Raw genomic sequence first — 27,545 nt, 5'->3', positions numbered from 1 at the left:
GGCTCTTCCCGCTCCGTTCGCCCTGCGGGCTCACTCCGCTCCCCTACCCTGCCCCCAATTCCCACCTGCCCCCAACACCTCTACATTTATACGTCACTAGCTCCTCCCTCCATTTGTGATAACCAGTCACGACATTTCCCTCCTCCCTCTATCCCTTCTTCAATTAACCAATCTCTACCCCTTCTTATCTCCTCTCCCACTCTTACTCCTCCCTCTTCACCATTCACTTACACCTCCCCTCTCCTCACTTCACTTAACCTTCCCCTCTACACTCCAAATATTTCTTATCTCCCTTCCACTCCCTTACCTTTCTCTCCTCAACTGATTCCCACTTCCTTTCTTATCTACAACTAATTCCCACTTCCTTTCTTATCTCTCACCTCCATACCCCGCCCATTCCTATCATGCCCTCCCATTGCCTCTTCACTTTCAAACTCCCCTTCAGTCTTCTCTTCTTTCTAATTCTTCTTTATCATGCTACTTCATACTCTTCAAAAGCTCACCCTTATCTACCTCCTGCTCACACTATCACTATCACTCACCCGCAACCTCTTCTGCACTCCCACTACCACTCCATTTCCTCCTCCCTTATCCAAACAAACCTACTGCACCTTTTCCATCCCAAACTACTCTCCTCCTCTTCAAAAAGCTTCTCTCATATCTCCACTAACCCCTTACAACTTCCTCCATTCCAAACTTAAAAGGCATAAAGTTATCTCATATAATTTCCTTGCCTTATCTGGAGACATTCATCCTAAACTTGGCCCCTACCTCTTGTCAAACAACTCCTTCCCTCCACCCCCTACCTACCTTAACTCACCTAAGCCTCTCCCCCTTTCTCCTTCTTCCCCTACCTCCTCTCGTAGCACCCTCAAGGTCTTCACTATCAATGCCCAGAGTCTAAACAACAAAATTCACCATCTTCATGCTTGGATCAATCACAACCAACCTGACATCTTAGCCATCTCCGAAAGCTGGCTAAAACCTCATATCTCTGATTCAGAAATCCTTCCTCCTGGCTTCAACATCCTCAGGAGTGACCGATTAAACAAAAAAGGTGGAGGATCTGCCATAATCTTCTCTAACCATCTCTCCTTAATCCCCCTTCATATCCCAACCCCTCAATTCAAAAATACTGAATTAACCGCAACTGTTCTCCGACTCAATAAACACAAACATATCTGCTTCATTTCCTTATACATCTCCCCAGGTGACAACATCTCCACTCTTGAGAATATTCTCCACTGGGCCTCATCTGAAATAAAATATGAAACCTTTATTCTAGGTGACGTCAACATTGACTGGAACAAAATCACCACTCCTTCCCCCTCCCAAGCCATCAATCTCTTCAACTTCTCCCAAGTAATCCAATCTACAACCCGACCTAACAAGATCCACCCCCCAGGATCCATAATAGATTGGATTCTAGTCTCCCATCCAAACAAAATCTCTCTCTCTGGCACTATCCCTGACTTCTTTAGTGACCATCTCCCTGCCTTCATTCATCGCTCTGCTAACCCCTCACAATTCAAGCATAATTACATCCAAACTTGCAACCTTAACAACTTCAACGCCACATACTTCTCCAACATTTTCAAACAAATCAACTGGCAATTCCTTACCACTCTCCCCATTGACAACGAACATTTTAACTCTTTCTTCCTAAAGACTCTTAACTCCCTAGCCCCCCTAAGAAACAAACTAATCAAAGCCAATTCTGCTCCGTGGCTAACCAAAGAGACTAAACATACCATGCATCTCCGAGACAAATCCTGGAAACTTTATCAGAAAAGTAAACTGCCTTCTACTATGCTCCAATATACCCAACTCCGAAACCAAGTAAAGAAATTGATTTCCTTGGACAAAAAAAACTACTACAATAAACTTCAGTCCAATAATAATAACAACCCAAAACAATTCTGGAAATCTGTTAACTCCCTTCTCCATCCTGGATCAAAAAGTAACCCCTGCCCTGACCCTACTTTATCTGACAAGGAACTGAGCTCTCACTTCAACACTTTCTTTACAGATTCTATAACTAAGCTAACCAAAACTTTTCCTAACAATAATCCATCCAACTTCCTAAACTCTCCTAATAACAGCCCCTCTATGTTCCAGCTCAAATCAGTTTCCACAATGTTTATAAAAAAGTTGCTATCCAAACTAAAGCCATGCTCAAATGCCCCTGACAACATTCCCCCTCCTTCCTCAAATGTGCAGCCGAAGGTATTGCCATCCCAATTAGCATCCTGATCAACCGATCCTTAAAAGAGTCATACGTACCCAAACTCTGGCATTCTACCTACATTCTTCCACTTCACAAAGGAGGTAAAAACACCTCCATTTCTAACTTCCGTCCTATAGCCCTTCTCTCTCCAATATCTAAAATTCTAGAAAAATGTGTTCACCACCAACTTTTACCCTACTTAACTCTGAATCAGCTACTTACTCCTACCCAACACGGTTTCCGCCCTGGCCACAGCACCACAACTACCCTACTCTCCTTCTTAGAAACTGTTAATCAAGCCCGAGATTCTGGTCTTCTTGTATCCACTGTTCTATTAGATCTTTCTAAAGCCTTTGACACCATATCCCACACACACCTTCTCTCTCATCTCTCCAACCTTAATCTCTCCCCTAATACTCTTTCCTGGTTCTCCAGTTACCTTTCTGACAGATCTCAGGCTGTCAGATGGAAGGACTCTACCTCTTCCTTCTTGCCTACTCCGACCAGTGTTCCTCAGGGATCCATCCTTGGTCCCATACTTTTCAACATCTTCATAAATAACCTTCACTCCGCCCTCCCTATAACACTACAGTCATCCAATACGCTGATGACTCTACCTTAGTCTGTGCTGCCCCAAACTTCTCTGAACTTTTGTCCAACTCAAATAGCTTTTTCCACGACAGAAAACTGGATGCACAAAAAACATCTCTCCCTCAACTCCAATAAATCTAAAATACTAATTTCCCCCCTACCAAGACTTCTTCATTTGACAAAACCACTTTCAACATCCTAAGCCAAACCAACACTCCTATAGAAGTGGTCCCCTCCGCTAAACTCCTTGGCATTATCATTGATGAATACCTCAAATTCGATCTCCACATACAACAAAACATAAAAAAAACCCACCAAAAGTTAGGCATGCTCTACAGGAATAATCTATTTCTTTCAAACTCCTCTAGGCACACCTTAGCAACCACCTACCTCCTTCCCTCTCTCCTTTATGGTGCCCCTCCTCTAACTAATCTGTCTGCTTCCCTCACCTCTAAACTTGAAGCTTGCTATAACAAGATCTCTAAATTTGCCACTAAATCCAAAACCTCAACCCATCACTGCCTTTACCCTTCAATCTCTGAACTGGTTAGAACTCCCTAACCACCTTGACTATCTTCAACTAACAACCGCTCATAAACTAATATTCTATCCAGAAAAATGCCCAGCTTTATCCAACATCCTTTCCCCTTACATCCCAAACCGATCTTTGAGATCAGAACACCAAAACCTAATCTCCATTCACAGACCTAAACATTCCACTGGCAAGCTACTACTATCCTTCTCTCTAGGCAAAAAATGGAACTCTCTCCCTCCACCACTGAGAACTATAGCTAACACAGATCACTTCAAGACCCAACTCTACTCACACCTTTCCTCCAAATGGATATGTTCCTGCTTTCACCCTATATAAATCCGACAGATTTTCTACACTAAGCCCCTCTTTACCCCTTCACAAATCTACACTCAGACTTCATTTCTAAGTCCCAGAAATGATTTAGCCTACTCCCTGTTGACTGTAAAGAAGACAATATTGCAAATTATCTAAAAAAAAAAAAAATTTTTTTTTTTTTTTATGTTCTTGTTATTTTGCACTGTTATTATTATGTATTCTTACTGTTTGTTCTTATTATGTATTCTTACTGTTTGGACATTTAATTGTTTGTACTGACTTTGGAGCTTTTCTCCCCGGGCCTCCACTGAAAATGGGTACTTCATGGCCCAGTGGACTTCCCCAGTAATCAAACTGAAATAAATAATTCCTGCCAGGAAAGCTAAATACACTGGCAGACGAACTAAGCAGAAATCTCATGGACCCACACGAGTGGAAACTGGAACCAAAGATATTCAACATGTTGAGAAACAAATGGGGGAGCCCGGATATAGACCTGTTTGCCTCCACCCTGAACTACCAATTGGAAAAATTCTGCACAAGGACTCCCTACGAACAAGCTTGGAAAAGTGGATGCCCTGTCCTTCACCTGGAAGTCCTACGCCTTTCCCCCTCTGCCTCTCCCCTCCAAGGAACTACTAAAGATCAAACAGGACAAACCAAGGATGATACTGATTGCACCAGACTGGCCACGCCAACACTGGTACCTCCTTTTGCGCAGTGTGTCACTGCTGGCACCATGGCACCTGCCTCAGACCCCTGCCCTGCTGTCCTAGCAAGAGGGCCAGATTCTGCACCCACAGCTTCAAACCCTGAACCTGGCAGCCTGGCTAATTACCTGATCTCTCCGTTACCATCCCTCAGTAAGAAAATGTCGAATGTCATTCTGAAGGCAAGGAGGCCTAGTACTAGAAAATCCTGTGCTGAAAAATGGAAAAGATTCTGTTCCTGGAACCAAACTCAGGGGATGGGCACAGCAGCACCCAATTTACCTCAGATTCTTCAATAATTAACTGAGATGCTTCACAAGGGCTTTTCCTTTTCCTCCATCAAAATTCATACCTCAGCCATTTCAGCTAATTACAACACAGAACCACCCCTCTTCTCTCATCCACTGCTGAAGCAGTTCCTCAGAGGGGCCAAAAACTTAAGACCACCCAGGAGAGCCCCTACTCAAGCCTGAGACCTTAACTTTGTATTGGAAAAACTCACTCTACCTCCTTTTGAGCCAGCTGCAAATGCAGAGTTGAAATTCCTTTCTTGGAAAACAGCCTTCCTTTTAGCCATCACTTCAGCAAGAAGGGTGTCCGAATTACAGGCCCTCATGGCAGTGGAGCCTTTCATAATTTTTCATGCGGACAGTGTGTCCCTTAGGACCAGTCCATCCTTCATGCCCAACCAGTGTGGCCCTTAATCAGTCCATTAATTTGCCAACCTTCTTTTCGAATCCACAGAACAAAGGGGAACGAATACTGCACTCCTTAGATGTGCACAGACAACTTAGATTTTATTTGGACAGGACGAAACCTCTCAGGAAATCTGAACAGCTGCTGATTGCATTTGCTGCAGGGGCAGAGGGGAAGGCCTTTTCAAAGTAAACCATTTCTAAATGGATAGGCCATTGCATTCATTTCTGCTATAAGCACCATGGAAGACCTACCCCACAAGGGATAAGATGACATTCAACCAGGGCTGCATTTACCTCTACAGCCTTTCTCAGAGGTGTCCCTACAAGGGGCATCCTAGAAACTGCTACCTGGAGTTCTGTACATACCTTCACCAAGCATTACCATTTGCCAGTTTTCTCTAAATCCAGAGCTGGCTTTGCCAATGCAGTCTTGCAGGACCTTATAGCTGGTCCTAATGTTATCTAATTTCCTCCTCTCATCCTTAGCTTTGGGAATCTACCCAAATGTGTTGACTGCAACAGTGAAACATGAAGAACATAGTACAGTTGTGTACACTTACCATAAATGTAGATGTTCGAGTGTATTCACTGTTGCAGTCCTAGTTACCCTCCCTCCAGCCCCCTGAATTCTATTGGCTATACCTCTATTCTTGCTTACTATGCTTAAAGGTTTTTGGTGTATTTGCTTTTTTGTTGAAGGTGTAACCTTGTATATATAATTGCTTCCCATTATGGGGGCACCTGACATCTGGGGCAAGAAAAACTGATGTAATGGCGTTGGCTGCATGCTTTATACCCCTGACTACCTGACGTCATGGAAGATGAGACAGCAACCGCCACGGGACCCAAGACTTTGATAATCAGGCCGACTGAGGACTACTGCAAGCAGATAACCCAAATGTGATGACTGCAACAGTGAATACATTTGAACATCTACATTTATGGTAAGTGTACACAACAGTACTTTCTTTGCCCTGACCCCCCCCCCCCCCCACACCAGGGGAGTCACCAAGAGAGACTGTTCTCCACAATTGCCCCCGTCTCCTCAGTGCTTACCCCCATCTCCTGTCATCCACAAGTGACTTCAGAAAGCCTCTCGATTGAAGAGCGCAGTTATCCTCATTGCCCCTTATTGGCCTCCTCAGATTTGGTTCCTCTTCCTTTGACCTCATCTAGTTCATCCTCCTTGTATTCTTGGTCCAGTTCCAAACCTTCTGTCTCACCTTACAGATATGATTCATGCAGACATTTTTGGCTTAATGTTGACCGTATGGTTTCTCCAATTGAAAGCTAGACAACCAGGGTGTCCTCCCCTGTCTCTCACATTCTTTTGGCTTCCCACAAAGCTTCCACTAAGAAGATTTACAAAAGTAAGTGGAAAAGATTTGTTTTTATGGCACAACAGAAAGATATCAACCCCTTTTCAGTGCCAGTACCCGAAGTTGTTGAATTTCTGGCTATTATTTTTAATGAGGGGGCTAGTTCCTCAACGATTAAAATACAATTAGCTGCCATCTCTAATTTTCATATAGAAGTTGACAGTTTTACCTTAGCTTCCCCATAGCTTTATAAGGTATTTATAAAAGGAACTTTTTTACTGAAACCGCCCTTTAAAGTTCCTACTCCTCTGTGGGGTTTGAATTTACTGTTACAAGCCCTGTCTTGGTCACCATTTGAATCATCTGCAAGATGTAAATTAAAGTTTTTAACTTGGAAAACTATTTTTGGTAGCAATAACATCGGCAAAGAGAGTTTCAGAACTTCAAACCTTATCTTCTAAACCTCCTTTTTAAATTTTTCATAAAGATAGGGTGTCCTTACATACCAATCCATCCTTTCTTCCTAAGGTGGTGTCAAGATCCAACATTAATCAGTCAGTCTTCCAGTTTTCTTTCCAAATTTCTCGAAGAAAGTGGAATGCATTTTACACTTGTTGGATGTTCACAGACAGTTATGTTTCTATCTGCAGAGAACTGAAAATTTCAGAAAATTAAAAAAATGTATTTGTCTCTCAGAATCAAGATTGGGTAGGCCAGTTACCAAAGTAACTTTAGCTAAGTGGCTAACTGATTGCATTTCCTTTGTCTACACCAAATTGGGTTTATCTTTACCAAAAGCCTGGAGGGCTCATTCGTCCAGGTCCAAGGTAACCTCTTCAGTATTTCTGACCAAATCTTCAATGGATGATATTTGTGCTGGAGCTACTTGGGCTAATCCCTCATACTTTTATTACTCATTACAAAGTTGATCTAGTCTCTAGGGGAAGAGTAGCCTTCGGCCCAACAGTACTCGGGGAATATCCTTAGAGTTTACCTGAGATTCAGGTAGCTGGGGACCTTGTCCCCTATGTTGAGAAACAAATAAAAATTGATACCATCAGATAAAGAAGTTATGTACTGACCATAACATGTCGTACTGGACTTGGTTCTCACCAACATGGGTGACCACTGCACCACTCCTATAATATGTACTTCCCTGGTGAGATAAGATCATCTGTCTGTCTCATTCGAAGTTTCTATCCCACCCAATCCCTCCTCAGCTGTAACCAGTCTAAAAAACTTTTCAAAAGCTGACTACGACCTCTTAAGGGAGGGTATCAGCAGCTTCACACCACTACCCTCCTCGCATGATGCAGACAGCTATGCTGAACAGTACGCCATTGCAGTATACAAGCACCTGTACAACTGCATGGACTCAGTCATACCCAACAGAACTAAAATCTGCTCCTCAAGGAAAAACAAACCTATCTGGTGGACATCCTCTATCAACAGGCTTTAAAACAAAAGAAAGGAACTGTTATCCAGGGGTAAAAAGGAACAAATTCCATATCAGAAAAACTCCCTCCTCTGCCTCAACAGACAAATTAGATCACTAGTGAAAACCTCCAAAGCCAATTAAGAGTTGAAACTAGCCTCCAAAGCAAAGGGAAACCACAAGTCCTACTTCAGTTATGTTAGGAACCTCCATGACAAAGCCCAAGTCTGTTCCAAACTAGTACTTAATGGTACCACTTACACTGATCCTGCTGACTTAGCCAACCTGTTCAGCGCAAACTTCACCCCTTTATCACTCCCCAAAGGCCCAGTCGACATTCCCGATACTTGTCTCACACCTCACATCTCTGTAGATCAAGTGTTAAGGGCCCTATCCAAGGCAAACAACACAGCTTCCATGGGACCTGTCAGTATCCCAGGCTGTATTCTGCACCATCTCCAGCAAGAACTAGCTTCGCCATTGAGCCACAGCCTAACTACAGGCTTCATTCCAGCAGAGTGGAGAACTGCCACTGTCATCCCTTTGCACAAAGGTGGTGCCACTACTGACCCAGGAAACTATTGCCCCATCAGCTTGACAAGTCTGATCTGTAAAGTCATGGAGAGTATTATTATGGATCTCATAAACAAGGATATAGGCAATCTCCCAACACTCGACCTCACCCAATTCGGATTAGTCAGGGGCAGAATTTAGTTGACTTCTTTGAGAATATCACCACGGCCCTGGATGTGGGAAAGTCAGTACATACAGCTTACCTTGACCTGGCCAAGGCCTTTGACACAGTCCCCCACTCAGGCATTATCGAAAAGCTAACACAACTTGGTGTTAATCCCTATCTAGTCAGGTGGGTGGTTAACTGGCTTACAGATAGGACCCACAAGGTCAAAACGGGTGCTGCCACCTCCAACAACAGACCTGTCACTAGTGGTATTCCCCAGGGATCTGTCCCGGGACTGTTTGGCATATACTTCTAGAGCTCCAGGCAAAGACAAAGGGCCTGTGGCTGACCAAGTTTGCGGATGACAGTAAGTTGGGTGCTGTCATTGACTCCTCAGTTGATGTTAACATAGTGCAAGAGTGTCTCAGCTACAAATAACTGGTGCCAAAGTCATGGCCTTAAGTTAAATGCAAAAAAGTGTATTATTGTACTATTCGGCAAAAACATAGCCCCTACTAATTACAACATCAGCAACCCCCTAAGCACATAACCTGTGGTGAGAGACCTGGGTACTCATGTTGACAACAATCTCACATTCAACCATCGTGTGGCTGTGGTGGTCAGAAAAGCCATTTACTTGGTTCAGCTCATAATTAAAGGGATTGCATCCAGAAAAAAAGGAGGTTATTACCTCTCTGTGTATTCCTCCCTTATTAGTCCTATAATTGAGTATAATCCCCCCGTTTGGTATGTACCTCTCCAAACACCTGTACCAACTGGAAAGGCCACAGAAATACCTCACAAAGATAATCCATGGCCTCCAACACCTATCCTATGCAAACAGGCTTAAATCACTTTCACTCTTCACTGTATCATACTGATTGCTCTGAGGTGATCTGTGTCTCGCCTACAAGGCATTGTCCGACCCTGCCCTACTGGAGATGCTCTATATCCGTAAGTCTAACGCCTCGTGCATTACCTGCTCGATAGGCCTAAATCTAGTATGCAACATCAACAAAACCAACTGGAGAGAGACAGGTTGGTCTCCCAGAGGCTGCCCCATCTCTGGAATAGATTTCCCGTACATGTCAGAGTTCCTCACTGACCCTCTTCAAGATCAACCTTGATGTGTGGATGGGAAACAATAAATTTGTCCCAGGGGTTCCACCTTTGTCCCTCATTGACAGGGGTGACAGGTGCTAACTGAGGTTTCTTTTTTTTATATATAAACTCTTGGTTAGCCTTGTAAGGGCCCCAGGACCATTAGCCTAGTAATCTCCTATGATCTGTGTTGATTTTCATTCTTCCTCAACTCTCCTGTCTCCAACCCCGTACCTTTTTGTTTGGCTTCTGGAAGAATGAGAAGGTACTATGGGAACCAAAGTTCCTGTTTTTGAGCTCCAGGTGGTGGTTTCTCATTTAACCAATATATCTTGCATTATTTAGCAATAAAGGGTACTAAAGAAGATCTTGATGTATGTAGGGGGGACTAGAGCATTATGGCTAAGGGAGGATTTTGGGAGTTTCATGTATCCATGAGGATCGGATCTGAACCCAAAAGTTGAGGAAGAATTAAAATAGACAACACAGATGGAACATTATGGTGAGTGCATAGCTTCTTTTTTAAGTGGTTTTCAGAATGTGTAACATTTATTTACAACATGTTAGGTCTTTCCTTATGTAAGAAACCAAAAGCTCATTCTGCAAGAGCTGCAGCTACATCTGCTACCTTTGTGTAGAGCTCCTATTGATGACATCTGTGCTGCAGCAATTTGGTTGGCTTTTCACTTTTGTCTCACAACAAGCTGGATGTACACGCCAGGTCATGTGCTTCCTTTGGTACCACCATTCTGAGGAGTGTTCTTCCTTGATGCCACCCTGATATTTTTGGTAACTTGGGAATTTGTCACAAAGGTTCAGTTGGACAAAAGTAGACATCAGATATGAAAGTTATGTACTTAACATAATGCTAGATCCATGTCTTATTTTCGTCTGGGTTAACATCCCTCCCCTATTCAAAATGGCCATCTGCTGCTCCTAATGATCGGATTGACCTCACCTGGTACCTTGTCTTTTAGTACCCTTTGATTGCAGTTTCCCTTTTTTTAACAACAATTTCTTTGTTCCTTATGCACTAGTCTGTTATGTTGGCTATTGCATATACTGTGTCACTATGAGCAGGCAAACTCCATCTGAGGTACTTTAGGGGAAGCGGAGGAGATTATGGGTATGGGGAGGAATCAGAGCCCTGGATCCACAGCTTCCAAAAGGTGTCAAGGTTTGATCCGATAACATAAAGGTTGAGCAGGACCAATACAGAACAGCATGACTCTAACATTTTAATTATGTAACTTTCGTTTACAGTTTTTCTTCAAATATTTTTGTCTAATTATAAATCTGGTTAGTTTTTTAAACAGATTTGCAGTACTTCGAATATGCATGAAAGGACTTGCTGCAAAAATGTGTGAAAGTAGGATTTAGGGAGTTTTCCCTTTCCCCTCACTTTTGTGTAACCTCTAAGTTGGTGTATATAAGTAGTAGGGTACTTGCCTCCATGCAGAAAAAGTGTGTTTTTTCTGCCCATTTGACCAAATATGCAGTTAGCAGATTTTTGCCAATAATTTGAGGGTCAATAATGTTCTGTTTTGGTAATATATTCTTGTGGATGTTTGTTTGCATCTCTGTGCATAAACACACACGCACATATACATACATGTATATATGTATGTCTATCTATATATAAAGTGACATACACAGACACATCACTTGAAAAGCAAAAGTATTTTCAGCATTAGGTCTGAAACTTAAAGAACCTGTAGATGCAGTGATGAACAAATTTCTGACTTAGATCCAGTGGTCTGAATGCTTTTCATGTGAGTGCAAAACTGTGTGTGTATTTTAGGCACGGTGGCAAACTGTTTCTTATTCTTACTGGGTTAAGAATTGCGTGTGTAAATATGTATGTATATATATATATATATATATATATATATATATATATATATATATATATATATATATATACTGTTAGGGAAAGGGTTTTTGGTAAGTTAACATGTAGGGCTGGGATGAAGAAAAACCCACCCATGAGCATTCTTACTCATACCACATGAGTAAGGATGTTCAGGGAGGATTTTCCTGACCTTGCTGCTGCTTTAATCCCAGTCTTACACATTATTGTACCAGAAACCATTTCCCTAACAGTGCTACTACTAACATGGGTCAGGTAAAAGATATGAGCACAGACACGCCCACCAGTCAGTCTGTCCTGTTTACCTAGTCCTTATTTTAACCACACCTTATAACACCCCACTTACTGTATAGAAACAAATCTCAAACAACACAGAAACATTCAACATGCCAGCCATTTGACGTTTACTGTCATTGACTAGTGGAATGTTCAGTTTAAAGTGCCACCAGTATACTTTGTTGACATACAGGTATAGCTATATAGATGCGTATGATAATATAAATGACAATGTTTCTGGTCTTCCCATGCCAAGTCTGCACAGTTCTGGAAAACGTCTCACTGCCTGCTGGTGGCAAAGCACCATCATTTGGCACATATTTTGTTTAGCAGTAATATTTGGAAATAAGTTCACATCTGTGTGTGGAAATGTCTTCAACGTTCACTTCAGCGTTCACTTGTTGGTGTTGTGGAACAGAGTTACACAAAGCCAGTCAGTAGTGTCTGCTACCAGTAATGAACGGTTAGTAAGCAAGATGCTGTGATTTTGTTTTCTTCCAGAGTTTTTAATAAATGTAATGTTAATTTTGAAGTAATGACTAGAGCCACAAGTTTATATGGTAATAATTGCCTCAAGTGAAAGCGTATATCATGCTATGAAAGCTTTTTATAGCTGGTGCCTAACTGCCACCACGATGCTTTGCCAGAGATGGCCTGCATCTATCGCCCTTGGGATTCCGGATACTGGCAAAGGCTCTTGACACCCCCTATAGTGCCTTTTTTAGGCAATGTTCAAATGACAAATTCACCACCGTAACAGATACAAGCAAGCAAAATCTGAGGGTAATGCTACTCAGTGCTAGAAGTCTAAACCTCAAAATGCACTCACTCAAGGCACTCCTTAAATTGGAGAATATTGGCATCTGTGCAGTGACAGAGAACTGATTCAGAGCTCCAGAGAGCACCTCTGCATTACCAAGCTATAATTCATACCACACCTTTCGGCCACCTAACCCAGACTGAAACACTAAAGGCAGAGGCGTGTCCATATTCATTAAGGATGTCCACACCTCCAAGCTAGTTACTCAGCATAATGCATCCGTGATTATCCAACTGCAACTAACTCTGGGCAAGACCGCAATCCAAATTGTAACTTGCTACAGACCCCCCACCATGCCCCAGGATTCCCACTCCTCTTTTCTTGATACACTGGAAAATATTAGGGTACAACCCAACACCCTAATAATGGGTGATTAACTACCCCACCATTAATTGGGAAAAGGGAAAACTGCTCATGTACCAACTCTTTTGCTCAACATTTTCTGTAATTCATAAATTCCAATGCCTTGGATCAACTTATCCACACCCCCACCAGGGGCAGCAATATCCTAGACCTGATCATTGCCAACATGGGCGACCGGTGTTCCACACCAAAAGTCAGTTCCTCGTTGGTCAGATCTGACCACAAGCTAATCACCCTAGACATCCACATCCCGCCCCCACCTCCCATTAAGGAAATAGCCGTAAAAAATTTCTCCAAAGCCAACTTAACACTTCTTAAGACAGAAGTGGCAAACTTCACGACACTCATGCAGATGGACAATAAAGGTACGACTGCTGAATCCTACACAAATGCACTTTATAAGCACTTATACGAGTGCCTGGATTGTGCTATCCCTAACAGAACCAAGATGCTATCCTCCAAAAAAAGGAAGCCAATCTGGTGGTCTTTTGCCATAAACAAAATCTACAACAGAAGAAAGAAACTGTTGCAAAAAAAAGAGTAAAATCCCATGATTGGAGGAGCTCCCTGGTCAGCCTCAGTAAGAAACTGAGATCCCTCATAAAATCCTCCAAAGCTAGTTATGAAAACAAAATCGCCACCGATTCTAAAGACAACCACAAACCATTCTTATAGCTATGTCGAGAATCTCAATGGCAACACTCAGTACAGTTTTGTACCTACCATAAATGTAGATGTTCGAGTGTATATACTGCTGCAGTCATCACACTTGGGTTATCCTGCCGTCAGGCGGTCCCGCAGTTGGCTGAATCCCAAAGTCTTGGTCCGGCGTCGGTTGTCGTCACTTCTTCCCTGACGTCAGTCCGACAGGGGTATAAAAGAGGCAGCCGACGCCATTTTCTTCAGTTTTTCTTGCCCCAGATGTCAGGTGCCCCCCAACTAGGAAGGCAATACAAATAACTATTGAAAAATACCTTAGTAGATAAACAGTAGTACTAGCTGTTAGCAAATGCACCATATAGACATGCATCCAATTGATTGATGTACATGGAGTTATAACTAACACCCTGGTTTGTAGAGGGGGGATGGTGGGAGGGTAACCTGGACTGCAGCAGTATATACACTCGAACATCTACATTTATGGTAGGTACAAAACTGTACTATGTTCATCATGATGTTCTTCATCTCACATTGCTGCAGTCATAACCTGTGGGTAGTCCGCTGTCCTCGGTCGGCCCGAATACCAAAGTATTAGGCTGGCGTCGGTCATGGGTGCTCAGATCTGACGTCAGTGCATCATGGTATTAAAGCGCATGACCGACGTCATATCCTCAGTCTTTTTTGCCGCATGGTCCGAAGCAGAAGCAGCGTTTGCAAGTGCCGTTCGGCGTTCTGAAATTTTCGTATTCTGAGTTTCAGACCGAAACCAAGTTGGGCTAAGTACCCCGTTGGGGAATATTTTTGTTTTTTCTTGCCTCAGTTAATTCCGGATGTCAGAAAAAGTGAATAATTGTATTTCTTGTGGGAAACAGATACCGCATAGGGATTACCACTCTCTGTATTCCTTGTTTGGGGCCTGAGCACGACGTAGTCAGGTGTCGCTTTTGTGCTAGGTTTAATAAGCGCACCATTAAATGTAGGTTAGATTGCGCTAGGCTTGTCTTCGGTAAGCGGTGTAATTACAATATGCCGTCGGATCCTCCGACGCCCGCTACCGCTAAGAAGCGCAAAGAAAAATCGTTAAGGTCCAAACAGGAGGAGTCGTCCGTTCCGGACGCCGGTTCTTTAGAAACTACGGTGGAATCTGTAGATCCAGCCGAGGTTTCAGCTGAGTCTCAGGGAGAGCCGTTAATTTTGCAGGATGTGGCCACTCAGGAGTCAGGTCAGGCTGAGGGGGCCTCTCAGGTTGCTGTACTCCCTTCTTTGCCTAAGGTGGTTAGGCCTTCTCCTTCTGTCTCTAAGGTACCTTCCAAGGTCAGGCCTGGTTTGCCTTCCTCAGGTGTCAGTCCTAGTTCTGCAGGTTCTGTGCCTAAAAAACACATGCTTAAAATGGCAGAAGATTTGATTTCCTTAATCAGGGTTCTATGCCCTCCAGATAAGAGGCCTAGGGTGGAGCCAGAGGTGGAAAGTTTGGAACAGGCTTCAGATTACTCAGAGTCTTCGGCTGAAGACATTCAGGATTTTCCTCCTTATTCTGATTCAGACGCAGAGGATTCCAGTCCTTCTGCTTCTCCTCCAGAGGATTTTTCTTTTCAGAAACCCTGCATTCTATGAGGGAGCATTTTAAATGGGAAGGTCAGGATTTCTCAGATTCGAAAGAGGCTTAGGGAATTTTTGTTTTGCCACAACATCGGCCCTTGGCTATACCTCCTGTTTTGGATGTTGTTCAGGATGTTTTCTCGAGGCTTCTCTTAATCCAGACTCTTTGCCTCCTGCCAGTTAAACCAGATAGGTATTACAGAGTGCCAGAGGCTCATAAATATCTGTATAAGAGCCCAAGGGCTGACCCAGAAACTATTAGCCAGGGACCTAAGGGTGTCAGGGCTTCTGTTGTAAAGAATCCAGTTCCTATGGATAAAGACTCTAGAGCTTTGGATAGGTGGGGAAAAAAGTGTATACCTCTTCCACTCTAGCAATGAGGGCTTTGAATTGCCAGTTTCATATGTTGAAGTACCAGAATTTTCTCCTTACTCAGTTAAAATCTAAGGTAGATGCTTTGGCAGAGGGCATAGAGTGTAAGGAATTACAGGATTTGGTTCATGCCTCTGATCAGGTGGGTAAGCATTCTTTGCAGTGTGGTTTCGATGCTTTACAGGCTTCTTCCAGGGTGGCTGCCACTGGATCAGTTATTCGCAGGCACGCCTGGCTTAAGGATCAGAACTTGTCAGAGCATGTTAAAGCTAGAATTTTGGATGCTCCTTTGCAGTCTGAAGTTTTGTTTGGTTCTCCTGTGGAGTCTGTCTTAAAGAAAATGGAAGACAAAGCTAAGTCTATGCAGACTGTTAAAGATTTTTTGCAGGTGCAGCCCCCTAAGTTTAGCAGGAATTGGCCTACTAAGGGATGGGCTTACCCTTCTTCTGATTTACAGTCTAGGGGCAGATCTAGACGTGGTAGGGGCAGAGCTCAGGGTTCTTTCAGGCCTAGAACGTGGAGTTCCCCTGCACAATCTACAGGTGAGGGGCTTACCCTTCTTCTGATTTACAGTCTAGGGGCAGATCTAGACGTGGTAGGGGCAGAGCTCAGGGTTCTTTCAGGCCTAGAACGTGGAGTTCCCCTGCACAATCTACAGGTGAGGGCAGGGGCCAGTCCTTTCGTAAACAGGCCCAATGACCTGCATCTTCAGCTGCCAGATCCTTCCTGTCTGGCAGCTCCTCTGGGAGGAAAGTTGGCACTCTTCAAGCAAAACTGGCTTTTAGTCACCCAGGACAAATGGGTGTTGGACATTATAGACCGAGGCTACAAGTTTTATTTCCACACATTGCCTCCTTTCAAAGGCATGCCAGACGTTCCTCCTCAGCAAAGGGTAGAGGCTCACAAACAGATTTCTTTACTTCTTCAAATGGGGCTATACAGCAGGTCCCTCTGTCAGAAGTAGGCCTAGGATTTTATTCTCGCCTGTTTCTTGTACCAAAGAAAGGAGACACTTGGAGGCCAATTTTGGATTTATCTATCCTCAACACATACCTGGACATTCCAAAATTCAAAATGTTGACGTTGCAACAACTTCTGCCTCTGTTGGGCAAAGATCACTGGATGGTAACTCTGGATCTCAAAGAGGCTTATCTTCATGTTCCTATCAGGCCCAGTTGCAGGAGATTCCTGCGTTTTCGGGCTGGGACTTTACATTATCAGTTCTCTGCATTGCCCTTTGGCTTATCTACTGCGCCCAGGGTGTTCACAAAGGTTCTGGCTCCGGTGATAGCCTTCTTAAGGTTAAGAGGAATACAAATTTATCCTTATTTGGACGATTGCCTGATTCTTGCTCAAGACAAAAACAAGCTACTACACCATCTACAGTATGTTATGGCAGTGTTAAGGTGCCTAGGGTATTCTGTGAACGAAACAAAGTCTAGTACCCTCTCAGGAAATGTGCTTTCTGGGTGTGAGACTGAATACAGCTTCCCAGATGGCTTTTTTGACCCTGGACAAGCAAAGGAACCTTACACTTTACTTCCAACAATTGTCTCTACGGTCCAGGCTGACTGCAAGGACAGTCCTTCAAGCCTTGGGGTTCATGGCATCTTGTATTCTGGTGCTTCCCAATGCCAAACTGCATATGAGGAAGTTACAATGGTATCTCAAAAATGTATGGACACAACACTGCCACGATCTGGACACTCATTCAGATAATACCTTGCATTCAAAAGGAATTTTTGTGGTGGGCCCAGGAATGTCACCTAAACAAGGGACTCTCTGTGACCCGACCAGAGGCGAGTCGGATCTTAACGACAGATGCCTCGGACAAGGCTTGGGGAGCACACCTCAATGGAAAATGGGTTCAAGACACATGGCCTGCCAGACTTCAACATTTGCATATCAACTTGAAGGAGATGTTAGCAGTCCAATTTGCATTGATGGCTTTCAAGGATCTACTTCACCCAGGACAAGTGTTGATTCAAACAGACAACACAACTGTCATGTGGTACATCTACAAGCAAGGGGGAACACATTCCTACCCTCTTTGCAGGCAAGCTATGATTTTGTGGGAGACTGCTCTCAGTTTGCACCTCACTCTTCAGGCAATGTTTCTGCCAGAAGCACAGAACTCCTTAGCAGATGTTTTGAGCAGACAGATGGTGGATCCCCACGAGTGGAAGTTGGATCCTCATGTATTTCGACAGTTGACAGTGATATGGGGGACTCCAGACATAGATCTGTTCGCTTCTCCACTAAATTTCCAGTTGCCAAAGTTTTGCACAAAGATGTTTAATCCAACAGCTTGGAAAGTGGATGCTCTATCATTCAGTTGGAGCAATCTTCACGTTTATGCCTTTCCTCCTCTGCCTCTCCTTCCCAAGGTGCTCTTGAAGGTCAGACAAGACAAGCCCTCCATGATTCTAATCGCTCCGGATTGGCCTCGACAGCACTGGTACCCTCTGCTGAGGAGTTTAGTACGGGAGCCTCCTTGGCCTTTGCCTTCAATTCCACACCTTTTGTCTCAGGCAGGCAATCATTTCCTCAATGTCAGGATTCAGTCCCTGCATCTAACAGCCTGGCATATTCTGTTCTAGAACCTGGAGGGTCGCAGCTTCCTCAACAAGTTTTGAATGTTATTTTGGAGGCCAGAAGGCCTAGTACAAGGAAAGTTTATGCTGATAAATGGAGGAGATTTTTATTTGGAGCAAAGCAAAGAGCTTTGATGTTTCCAGGCCTGATTTGAGTGTTTCTCTTCAATATCTTACAGAATTATTAGACAAGGATTTGTCTTTCTCCTCTGTAAAAGTTCATGCTGCAGCCATTTCTGCTCACTATGACTGTGACCCACCATTATTCTCTCATCCTTTGTTTAAGCAATTCCTTAGAGGGACAAAGAACATAAGACCCCGTGTAGAGCTCCTACTCCTTCCTGGGATCTCAATTTTGTGTTGGAAAAACTTACTTTACCTCCTTTTGAACCTGCAGCTACGTCTGAGTTAAAGTTTTGTCTTGGAAGACTGCTTTTTTGTTGGCCATTACGTCTGCTAGAAGGGTATCTGAATTACAGGCTCTAATGGCAGTTGAACCCTTCCTGATTTTTCATAAGGATAGGGTATCTCTGCGTACTAACCCTACTTTTATGCCTAAAGTGGTTTCAAATGTGGCCTTGAACCAATCTATTCATTTGCCTACTTTTATGCTGATCCCCAAAATAAAGGGGAGAAAATTTTGCAGACTTTGGATATTCACAGGCAGTTGCGTTATTATTTGAGCAGGACTAAAGGGTTCAGACAGTCTCAACAGTTATTTGTTTCTTTTGCTTTGGGCTCTCAGGAAACCTGTTTCAAAACAAACTATTTCTAAGTGGATTGGCCATTGTATTGCTTTTTGTTATTCTCATCATGGTAAGGAGATTCCGGCTGGAATCAGACCTCATTCCACTAGGGCTACTGCCACTTCTACTGCTTTTTTAAGGGGTGTAGCTACTAAAGATATTTTGGAAGCAGCTACTTGGAGTTCAGTGCACACGTTTTCTAAACATTACCATCTCCCTCTTTATTCCAAATCTAGGGCTGGGTTTGCCACTGCAGTCTTACAGGGCATATTAGCAGCTCCCAATGCTTTATGATTTTGCCAACCTCCCCTTACCCTTGCTTTGCGATTCTACCCACAGGTTACGACTGCAGCAATGTGAGATGAAGAACATAGTACAGTTTTGTACCTACCATAAATGTAGATGTTCGAAGATCCACATTGCTGCAGTCCAATTTACCCTCCCTCCTTCCCCTCTGTAGTTTGGAGTGGTTGTATGGTTTGGGTTGTAGATGTTGTTTGTACATGGGTTTTGGAGGTTTTTCTATTTTTGGCTGTGGCCTTTCTTTTAGGGCCTTCTGACATCTGGGGCAAGAAAAGACTGAGGATATGACGTCGGTCATGCGCTTTAATACCATGACGCACTGACGTCAGATCTGAGCGCCCATGACCGACGCCAGCCTAATACTTTGGTATTCGGGCCGACCGAGGACAGCGGACTACCCACAGGTTATGACTGCAGCAATGTGGATCTTCGAATGTCTACATTTATGGTAGGTACAAAACTGTACTTTATACTGCTGCAGTCATCATACTTGGGTTGAATCCCAAAGCTGTGGATGAGGTGGCTGGTACTAAACTGGGTTAGGCGAAGCTAGGATGCCCTGCAGAACTGCAGTGGCAAAACCAGCTCTGGTTTTTGAGTATAATGGAAGGTGGTAGTGCTTGGTAAAGGTGTGCACTGAACTCCAAGTAGCTGCCTCCAGAATGTCCTTGGTTGGAACCCCCCTGAGAAAGGCTGCTGAGGTTGCTGTAGCCCTGGTAGAATGGGACCTAATATTAACAGGCACTGCTTTCCCATGGTGCAAGTAGCAAAAGTGGATACAATGTGCTATCCATTTGGAGATGGTCTGTTTTGAAATAGCCTTTCCTTGTGAACCTGCAGCAATAGGATACAAAGAGTTGGTCAGTTTTTCTGAAGGTCTTTGTCTTATCCAAATAGTAGCGTAGCTGTCTGTGAATGTCCAAAGAGTGAAGGAGTTTTTCTCCTTTATTGTGGGGGTTTGGATAAAAGGTGGGTAAATGAATGGTCTGATTCAAAGCCACACTGGATACTACCTTTGTGATAAAGGTAGGGTTAATTCGTAAAGAGACTCTGTCCTGATGGAAAATGATGAAAGGTTCCACTGTCATGAGTGTCTGTAGTTCTGAGACCCTGCGTGCTAAGGTGATAGCCAGCAACAGAGCTGTTTTCCATGGCAAGTATTGTAGTTCTGCTGAGAAGGCTGGTTCGAAAGGAGGCAGTGTTAATTTTTCTAAAACAAAGTTGAGGTCCCAAGCTGGCGTTGGGGGTTTTCTGGGGGGGGTCATATTCTTTGCCCCTCTGAGAAATTGCCTTAGTAAAGGGTGTGAGAATATGGGAGGATCCGTATTATATTGAGCTGAAATGGCTGAAGCATGGATCTTAATGGATGAGAAAGAAAGGCCTTTGTGTAGCATCTCACTTAAGTATTGCAGTATTTGAGGAATGTTTGGTATCCCGGGATTTTGGCCTTTAGCCTGGTTCCATACACAAAATCTTTTCCATTTGTCTGAGTAAGTTTTTTTGGTGCTGGGCCTCCTGGCCTCCAAAATGACATTCAGGACGTCCTTTGAGAGAAGTGTTGATTGATAATTCAAGGTATTCTCCATGTAGCTAAATTTAAAGACCTGAGCTGACTGTGAAGGATCTGAGAGTTTTGCTGAGTCAACAGAAGTGGGAATTGAGGTAAGATCCATGGAGGGGTGTGAGTCAAGTTCCTTAGTAATGGGTACCAGTGCTGACGTGGCCAGTCCGGAGCAATGAGGATCATTTGTGGTCTCTCTGATTTGACTTTCAGTAATACCTTGGTCAATAGAGGTAGTGGTGGGAAGGCATAGACTGTCAATGCTGTCCAACTGAATGATAGGGCGTCCACTTTCCAGGCTATGGAATGATAAGTCCTTGTGCAAAATTTTTGTAGTTGGCAATTGTTGGGGGAGGTAAATAGATCTATGTCTGGGTGTCCCCACCTTTGAGTTATCATTGAAAATACTTGTGGGTGTAGTCTCCACTCGTGAGGATCTGCCATATTTCTGCTTAATTCATCTGCCAATATGTTTTCCTTTCCTGGCAGGAATTGTGCTTGCAGTTGTACTTGGTAAGTCAATGCTGTGTTCCACAAGGTCATTGCCTGTCTGCATAAAGGATAGGAGTGTGTTCCTCCCTGTTTGTTTATGTACCACATAACTGTGGTGTTCTGTCCTTAGTAGTTGTCCTGGATGCAAGAGGTCCTTGAAGGCTGTCAGTGCATTTTGCACAGCTAGCATCTCCTTTTGGTTGATGTGTAGATGCATTTGTTTTGCAGACCATTTGCCCTGTATGCACTGTCCTGCCATGTGTACTCCCCAGGCGTAGTCTGAAGAATCTGTTGTCATAGTTTGGTTTGCTGGAGGTAAGACAAAAGGAAGACCCTTGTTTATTTGATATGCTTGAGCCCACCATAGGAACTCTTCTTTAAGGCAGGGAATGAGAGGTATACTTGTTTCGAGGCTGTGCCTGTGCTGAGACCATACACTTTTCAGGTACCATTGTAATTTCCTCATATGCAGCTTTGCATGTGGAACTAGTTGAATGCAGGATGCCATGAACCCCAATGCCTGCAGGATTTTCCTTGCAGTGAGCTGGGTAAAAGTTGCCATCTTTTTGAAGTATTGAGTCAGCTGTTTTTGTTTGTCTGGCGTGAGATAAGCCATCTGGGCCATTGTATTTAAGCTGGCACCCAGGAATATTATGTCTTGTGAGGGTATTAGCTTTGACTTCTTTTTGTTTACTGTGTACCCTAGGCAACTTAGCAGCTTTGTTACAAATGCCAGATGCTGTAATAGAATGTCCGCTTGGATCAGGCAGTCGTCCAGATATGGATAAATTTGTATTCCTTGTTGTCTGCAGTATGCAATTACTGATGCCAGGCATTTTGTAAATACTCTGGGCGCAGTAGATAAGCCAAAGGGCAATGCAGAGAATTGATAATGCGTTGTACCTGCCAAAAATCTGAGGTATCTTCTGCAATCTTGTCTGATAGGGACATGCAGGTATGCCTCTTTGAGGTCCAACGTTACCAGCCAAGACTCCTTGCCCAGCATGGGAAGAAGCTGTTGTAGTGTGAGCATTTTGAATTTGGGTACCTCCAGGTATGCGTTTAGAATTGAGAGGTCTCAAATGGGTCTCCAGGCTTTGTCCTTTCTTGGTACTAGAAATAGTCTTGAGTAAAAACCTTGACCTTGCTCCTTTGTAGGTACCTTTTGAATTGCTTTCATATCCATGAGAGCTGAAATTTGCATTTGTGCCTCTACCCATTGGTTTGGAGGCAGATTTGGCATGCCTCTCATCCGTGGTAAAGTGTGAAAATGAAATCTGTAGCCTCAGGTAATAATATCCAGAACCCATTTGTCCTTTGTTATGATGCGCCAATTTTGTGGAAATAGAGCCAGCCTTCTTCCCAAAGGTGCTGCCAGGGCAATTTTGCTTGGCAGGTGAAGAGGGAAGTCATTGTGTTCGCTTCCTGAAGGGTTGAGATCTTTCGTCTCCACCTATTTGAGTTGTTGTATGCCATTGTCTAGGCCTGAAAGAACCTTGTGGCTGGCCTGTGCCCCTTGGGCGTCTGTACCTACCCCTTTGGGGTCTGTGATGCAGGAAAGGACCAGTTTTTTGATGGCCAGTTTCTGCTGAAACTAGGAGGTTGTACCTGTAAAAAATCTTTAACTGTCTGCATAGATTTTGCATTTTCTTCTATTTTCTTTAAGACTTCCTCTGCTTTGACACCAAATAACACATCTTTCTGCAATGGAGCATCCAATATCTTTGCTTTGACATGTTCTGGTAAGGCTTGCTCTTTTAGCCAAGCATGTCTATGAATTACAGATCCTGTGACAGCTGCTCTACATGAAGCTTCCAATGAATCAAAACCACAGTGTAAGGTATGCTTTCCCACCTGTTCTGCTGCATGCAGCAAATCCTGCATCTCTTTGAAATCAGGTTGATCTGTCTCTGGGATCATTTTCTGCTTTAACTGTGTAATCAAGTACTGTTGGTATTTTAGCATGTGGAATTGGCAGTTTAAGGCCCTCATGGCCAAAGTGGCAGACGTATACACTTTCTTCCCCCATCTTTCTAATGCTCTGGAATCTCTTTCAGAAGGTAGTGGATTCTTAGCAGTAGAGGCCTTAACCCCTTTGGGACCCTGGGAAATGGTTTTGGGGTCTGCAACAGGGCTTTTATATAGAAACGTATGAGAATCAGGAACTCAGTAGTATCTGTCTGGTTTAGCTGGTGCAGGAGGTAAAGTGTCTGGGTTTAGACTAGATTCGGAGTAAACATCATCCAAAATGTCTAAAACTGGAGGAATTGCAAGGGGTCTATGCTGTGGAAGAAGAAGAAACTCATGGAGTCTTTTCTTAGAGTCAGAGTAATCTTGGCCTTCCCAGTGGAAGTGTTCCCTCGTGGTGTGTAAAGTTTCCCCAAAAGAGTAGTCTTCCGGGGGAGAGACGGAGGGAATGGACTCTTCAGCATCTGAGTCTTCATAAGGAGGGAAGGAATAATCCTGGTCCTCAGAGTTAACCGAGGAAATGGATGCTTGGTCAGAGGAAGGATAGTCTTCCTCCAGTCTAGGCCTTTTGTCAGGAGGGGGTTGGGAACCCCTGATAAGAGTAATTAAATCCTCAGCCATCTTAAGCATTTGTTTTTTAGGCATAGGGGCCTGTGGTGGGGGGGGGTCTGTAGACACGGTTTCCTAACTTTTAAGGGGGTTTAAGTTTAGCATAAGACTTAATAGAGATAGCTGTCGGTTTGAAGACACTTTCAGAAACCTAAGGCCTGTCCAAAATCTCCGGATCACCGTCAGGGTTGGCGTCTGAGGGGTGAGATGGAACCGGCTCCTGAGGCCCAGCTGATTCGGTCTGGGAGGTCGTCAGAATTTCTAAATCAGCGGTAGTCAGGGGCTGTGTAGGCGCCTCGCTGAAAACCGGAGAACCAGCGACAGGCCATGCTGCGGCCTCGGTATCTGGTCTTGGCCTTGGTTGCCTGTCCTTATCCTTGCGTTTTTTAGTCATTGCTGATGTTGGTTGCTCCAACGACATGCTATAGTTAAATTTTCTGCCAAAATAATGTCGGGCGAAATCCGCCCGATGCTTGATAGTACGTTTGTTGAACCTAGCACAAAACCGACAACCAGAGACGTTGTTGTCTGGGCCTAGGCAAGGAATACAATAAGAATGAAAATCCTTATGAGGTATTTGCTTCCCGCAAGAAATGCAATTATTAACTTTGTCTGACATCGGTCTGAGGCAAGAAAAGTTTCCCCAACGGGGTACTTAGCTTTAGAGAAGACTTCGGGCTGAAATTCGATTCGAAAATCTCAGGAGCTAGCCAACTGGCACTTGCGAACTGCTTCTGCTTCGGGCACCGCGCGGCAAGAAAGACTGAAGAAAATGGCATCGGCTGCCTCTTTTATACCCCTGTCGCACTGATGTCAGGGAAGAAGCGACGACAACCGACGCTGGACCAAGACTTTGGGATTCAGCCGACTGCAGGACCGCCTGACGGCAGGATAACCCAAGTGTGATGACTGCAGCAGTATAACACGATGAACATCTGCTCTGAGTTACAGCACAATGGCTCTAAATATACAGAACCAACTGATATTGCCAACATCCTGGCAGATAGGTTCAGTGCTAACTTTACCCCCCTCTCACCCCCTAAAGGGCCCATCTCTATACCGGAAGAATGTAAAGTTCCTGTAATCATGGCTGCACAGGTAAAAGCGTCACTCTCCAAAGCCAAGAACACAGCATCCATGGGACCTGACAACATCCCAGGCTGCATTCTACACGAACTACAGAATGAACTGGCACCCCACCTAAGTACCATGTTCAATCATAGCCTCAGCTTAGGGTTTTGTACCCATTGAATGGTGCACTGCGACGGTTATCCCACTCCACAAAGGGGAAGCCAAGCCAGACCCTGGGAACTATCGCCCCATTAGCCTGATCTGCAAGGCCATGGAACATATCATCATGGAACTCTTAAACAAAGACATTGGTAATCTCCAATCTCTGGACCTCACAGTTAGGGTTTGTAAAAGGCAGATCATGTCTCCTAAACCTGATAGACTTCTTTTGAAGCAGTCACCAAAGCCATAGATGAGGGGTAAGATGGTTCACAAAGCCTATCTAGATCTCACCAAGGCTTTCGACAGCATCCCCCACTCTGGAATTGTAGATAAACTCACTAAACTAGGTATAAATCCCTATGTCACAAGATGGGTTACCATCTGCCTTACTGATAGAACCCACACTGTGAAAGTAGCAAACTCCAAATCCGACTTCAGACCAGTGACGAGTGGAGTACCACAGGGTTCAGTCCTGGGTCCTCTCCTGTTTGGTATCTACTTCTCTGAAGTACAGGTTAACACAGAAGGTCTTTGGCTAACTAAGTTCGCAGATGACTGCAAACTAGGAGCCATAATCGAAACTCCAAACAATGTGGATATCCTACAAAAGGGCCTCACTGAGACAGATGCCTGGTGTCAAAGCCATGGCCTCAAGCCCAATGCCAAAAAGTGCATTGTCATCCCCTTTGGTAAAAACTCTTTACCCATGAACTACCACATAAGTGGTAGTCTACTTAACACTGAAAGTGTGATGAGAGACCTTGGGACACAGGTGGACAGTAGTCCCTCCTTTGATAATCACATCACCACAGTGGTCAGGAAATCCTTCTACGTGGCACACCTCATTACAAAAAGTTTCTCATCCAGAAAGAGGTTATTGTTCCCCTCTAATCATCCCTCATTAGAGCCATTATAGAGTACAATGCCCCTTTTGGTATGTACCTCAAAAGACATCTTACAACAACTGGAAAGCCTGCAGAAATACCTCACAAAGAGGATTACTGGCCTCAAGCAGATGCACTACGCAGATCATCTCAAAAAACTCCAGCTTTACTCCGTTGCATATCGCCTACTCAGAGGCGATCTCTGCCTAACAGACAAGTCAAACCCAGAGCTGTTGGACATGCTCCACTTAAAGAAATCCCAATCCCTCCGAGCTACATGCTCTAGGGACCTAAAACTTGTCACCACAATAAACAGAACATGCTGGAGGGATAGATTCCTGTCCCAGAGAATTCCCACACTGTGGAACAGACTATCTACGTCATACAGACCTCCTCATTAGCATGCTTCAAGAAAATTCTTGATTGGATGGGAAATAGGAAATTCATCCCTGGGATCAATTCTGTGGCTCTGCTTGACAGGGGCACAAGAAAATTATTTTCTTGGGTGGCGAAAGCCAGGGTACCTTTTTGGCTAGGCATTTATAGGTCCTAGGGCCAATAGCCAAGTACCTACCTATGAACCTGCGAGCCTTTAATTGTTTAACAATAACATACATAAAACATATATGTATGTCATACTTATGAAAATGCTGTGATTTCCTTTCAGTCAAAATTATGAATGTAAACTGTATTAATAAGCAAAACTACAAGGCTTTTATGTAATAGATGGCCTTCCTTAGAGCAATGTTGCTGTATTTCAAGCTGCTGGGTTATCTCGCCAAGTAACCTGGACATCCATCTGATGTGCCAAAACCTTCCTTAGAGCCATATGTCCTAAGCTTGCTGGCATAAGGGTAGATAAGCAGTTGAATGAGGGTAAATCCCCAGACTGTCTCACTGTCAGTCCTAATGCTAGTTTTGTACTTGTCAGTCTGTTCCTACTACTGATTGTTGGTACCATTGGCCTTAACTGGTTCAAAGAAGTACCCACTGTGAAACCTTCCTTGTTTTTTCTCATTTGCATCACTGATTGTTGCTCTATAAGATGTCAGCTACGAGGGGAAAGAATGATGGCAGTAGGCAGATTACCTGCAAGGATCTCCAGTATCAGTGCTTTTTCTGCATAGGTGCAGAGCATGACTTGACTACAAAAAATTGTACAGTATGTTAGTCCTTTGTTCCAAAACCCCTAAGAATATAACTTTTGTCTCTGTTACTACCTGGAAACTCAGTGCCTTAAGCACCTTGCCCAAGCATAGATGGCGAGTCTGTCTAACCCTGACTTCTGCCTGCTCAAAAAAAGTTTGAGGCCTAGACTTGATATAATGATTGCACTTGTCAGCAGAGGTTTCGGAACTAGCTGTATTCCCAACATTTACTCAGACTCCCCTCTACCATAACCCTGCCAGAGGCCAGAAAGGCATCTGAGGTTTTCACGTCTGAAGCAACCAATGATGATGAGAAGGGGGACCCCACTTAATTTCTGAAGGACCCAAAGGCATAACACAGATTGTCATTTGAGAAGAAATTCCCGGGTTGCTTATTGAGGTTCGTTAGGGGATGAGGCCTCCATATTTAGTCAAAG

The 27,545-nt window shown here is 43.9% G+C and overlaps 1 protein-coding gene across 2 annotated transcripts in view; it reads left to right on the top strand.

Annotated features, from left to right (window-relative positions):
• The window catches only part of GARRE1 (granule associated Rac and RHOG effector 1), a 1,402,647-nt gene that overhangs the window by 1,102,465 nt on the left and 272,637 nt on the right, over positions 1-27,545 (top strand). The window lies entirely within an intron of this gene.

The sequence above is a fragment of the Protopterus annectens genome, chromosome 8.part1, assembly GCF_019279795.1.
Source record: "Protopterus annectens isolate FY-2018-M chromosome 8.part1, PAN1.0, whole genome shotgun sequence".
In the NCBI taxonomy this organism is placed as follows: Eukaryota; Metazoa; Chordata; order Ceratodontiformes; family Protopteridae; genus Protopterus; species Protopterus annectens.
This window is presented reverse-complemented; position numbering and strand designations above follow the sequence as displayed.